Source organism: Micropterus dolomieu, linkage group LG20, assembly GCF_021292245.1.
Source record: "Micropterus dolomieu isolate WLL.071019.BEF.003 ecotype Adirondacks linkage group LG20, ASM2129224v1, whole genome shotgun sequence".
NCBI classification, from domain to species: domain Eukaryota; kingdom Metazoa; phylum Chordata; class Actinopteri; order Centrarchiformes; family Centrarchidae; genus Micropterus; species Micropterus dolomieu.
In genome coordinates this window covers 5426107-5430056 of record NC_060169.1, presented here as the reverse complement: position 1 = coordinate 5430056, position 3950 = coordinate 5426107, and positions in this window count along the sequence as shown.

The window sequence follows — 3950 nt, the reverse complement described above, 5'->3', positions numbered from 1 at the left end:
CAAACTCCTATTTTTATTATTATTTTTAAATCAATGTTAATCACCCATATGTCCTTTTTTTGTGCAGCAACAACCTTGAAGGTCCTATAATATGCAAAATGAACTTCATGTATTTTCAACATAAATGTGAGAGCAGGTCCTGAAAATGCAGCCTCCTATACTGCAGCTATGCAGTATAGAAGTCAACCCACTGCTCATGGCACATACAATGACACTCATAGACCTCAAGGTGGAGATGCAATAATCAAGTTTGTGTTTTCATCATTTTAACTCTTCTGCTCTACAAAAATGTCAAATCTGTGGGTTTAGCATACAATTTTCAACATATTGCTGGAAAATACTGGGATACCAAAGAGGTCTAGTCTGACATTTCTGTAGCTGCCTCACATTAAGACACAGGAGACTGTCTTTATTTCTGCACACAGTTTAGAAAACAACAGTGTTAAGACAGCACTGACCTCCGTAACGACTCAAACACTTCATGAAGAGATGGGCACATATGCACACTCTGTTCTTATTACTAAAGGAGACTCTATTTGAGATTTAATATCCTCTTGTCAGCAAAGCAGGCACAGTCTGTTGTAGGGCTGCATTACACGCAGAAGCAGACCTCAGATGTCTGTCTCGCTCTGTAGTTGGATCAGTACCAAACACGTATTTTTAGATATCTGAGGTGCTCTGCTTTCTTTAGGTCTCTTTAAGCAGCTCATGGGTGTAACAAAACATGGATGATGGAAGTCAGCCCTAAGCGTGTTTTGAAATGTTGAACTGGTTGCCTGCATTAGTCGTCACACTATTTTCAATCCAACAGAACACAATGTAATGCAGCTTTAATACTCGTTTCAGTCTTTATAGCTCACTGACTGCATAATTCTCCGCTTCCACGACTGTCACATTGAGTGGTCTTATCAGACTCTGAAAATACACATTTCAGTTCCAACAGAAATGTTAATCCTGCAGTAGTCAGGTCCCAATGTCAGGTGCACTAGTACCAGAAAGAACTGGCAGGTATTACAAAACCGTACTATGTATACCTCAAATAATTTGAAAGAATAACAACAAATAAAATGTGAATTTAAAACTGAATTACAAACTCTATACATAGAAAATGCATTATATACAGTTAGTTAAGGGATCAGTTAAACCAAAATATATTCTACAGCAGCATAGTAATTCCAAGAGAGTATAGTATTTCCAAGCTGTAAATATGTCAGAGTTGAACTGATTAGAAGAAGAAGACATACTTAATCCCACAACTGGAAATTCAATGTTAGTATACACATGTAACAACACTAGGAGAGCAAGGGGGCTGCCGCTCAGTGCAGTGCCCCGAGCAGCAGTCAGAAGGTGAACTGGCTCCTCTCCAGCTACCACTCCACACTCCATATCTCTGGTCCGAGTTGGACCGGAACTGGCGATCCTCCAGTTTCCAAGCCAAGAATGAGCTGCTGCCACCTCAACTGACTTACAATCTTTAACATTATCTTACTCTAGCAATTCCACAAGTTTTTATTTCCATTTTCACTCTGGTGAACTTTTAGGCTGAATGAATGGAAGGTCATTTAATTCAATTTTAAATAAATAATAAATACATAAATAAATATGCCTATGAAGTACAGTAAGTCATGAAATAAATAAATGAGTAAATAAATACATAAATAGTCTAAATGTAAATATAAATATATAAATGACAGGGAATACACTGCTGAGGTGGTTTTCTTACTGGCTTTAACTCCTGGCACCCCTGGCCCACTTGTTTCTAAAGTAACCGCCAACTTCTGCTATTTTTAGCTGCCGTTTGTTAGTTAGCGCAGTTAGCCGTACAGCTAGCTATCCTATTACCTGACTCTGCTTGAGTGTTTGTATTTACGCCTCTGGCACAGGAGCTGTGGACTGCTAAAAAGAGGAGGTTTTCAGCGGTGGAGCAGGTGAGACCCAGTGGCGAATGCTGGCGGGAAGCGGCGCTGGAATGCAGCTAACCTACAAACAGCCCAGTGCTATACCAGCATTATACTTTTACCTTATACTTGGTGAAGTTTACCTCACAGAAACTTTAACAGTTTAAGATTTACATTTAGGGCTGGGCAAGTTAACACGTTGTTATCGCATTAATTAATTAATTTAACACATATGCCTACAGTCAAACCATGGGTTACAGGAAGGGTGGGATGTTGATCAGCCTGCAAATCTCCCACCTAAACAAACAACAAACAAGCAGCGGAGGGAGGCTTCGGCAGACTACGATGGATGCAGCGTGAGGGAGAAGTAGATAAACAAAAGCAAGACAAGCGATCAAATGCCATAGCGAAGTGGAGAGCTCCACACTGTATGCTGATTACTATTTGGGAAGATGTCGATCTTAGGAACGTTCTTAAAATCGTAGTCGCTTAGCCCCGCGGGGTCGCTCTTTGCTCAGAAAGTAATCAGAAAGGGAGACAAGCTTTCTGCGAGTAAAAATAAAAGTGTCAGCTAAATGAGTAAATGTATTGTGTATATAGCATTTCACAGAACAGGTGAAGGTAGCACCTATATACCACAAGATGGCAGACTCTTTATCAATTATTCAATGAGGTTTAAACACACTTCTAAAGAATGCCCTACATCCACCACAGAAATTTCAAAATAAAAGTTCACAAAATATTATTATAATAACTACAGCCAAATACACAAAATCTAAGTAATTAATAAAGAATTATAAAACAGTAACAAACTCTACAGCTGTGTAGAAACAAATAAAACCTCCCTAACAGATGAGGAAAAAGTTGACCATGGTTCACTTAAACAATTTTCAGACCACTTTTTATTTAAGTTTAAGTTTGATGATGTTTTTTGACCACTGCAGTCCTTTTACCACATCAATTTCTAATTATTAGAAGAAAGATCAAGATGCTCTTACATGGTTCCTATATACTACTCTCTCAATCATCCCTGTCCACTTCTACTTTAGTTGGTGATTCCTCATGCTGCCTCAAGAAACCCCAAGAAAGGGATTAGATTGCATTCAGAAACAGATCAGGTTTATTGCCAAGTAGGTTTTGACATACAAGGAATTTGCTTTTGTATTTTGGTACAGAAGACATAGTAAGAGAAAATAAAAGAGATTTAAAAAATAGTATTACAGGTGTAGGCTCTTCACAGTTGCTCCCTTACACGAATGCAATTTTTGTGTGATTTTTTTCTGGCGATTTGTATCTTGGTTGAGTCTAGGTCCAGTTAAGGGAAACCTTGCTCCACAGTGCTACATAAAATGATGATTCTGACAATAGTGTTTCCAACTTTGTGTCAACAGCTTGAGGAAGAACCTTTCCTAAAGAAATGGTTTTCAGAATTTGGTGTGGAAGAACTTGACTGGCCTGCACAAACCCATCCAACACTTTAAGGATAAGCTGGAATGCGAACTGCAAGCTCGGCCTTATCACCTAACATCAGTGTCCAGCCTTGGGACTAAAATCTGCTATCACAGCAAAAGCCCATGTTGTGCAATGTTCGGATGTCTTCTTCTGGCCCTGTAGTGCAAAAGATCTGATATTTATGTTAGTGGTAGAGACAAAAGGCGGGGGGGTTCAAGCAGGTGAGTATCTGGGTGATCAGATCAGATTACAGCCTCCCTGAATTATATTAGTCCCTTTGAAAAGGCTATCAATATTGGCCAGCTCTTTGCTTAGATTTTGCCTGTAGCTTCAAAAGTGAGAACGGCCCCTTTATCATTGTATCCAAATTTCAGCAAAGCCTTTTACCCCTTAGCAAGATAATACAACTTAGGCTATAAATAAAACATGTCCTGGCAGAAGAAGTGAATAATTTACTAATGTAAAATGCTAAAATGGAATAAATGTTGACAAGGCTACTGTAAAGATCTGTTGGATTGTCATCATCAGAGCATAGAAACAACATGCAGACATCTAGTTTACTCTACAAGGAAACTAACCATTATAACTATATTACGAATT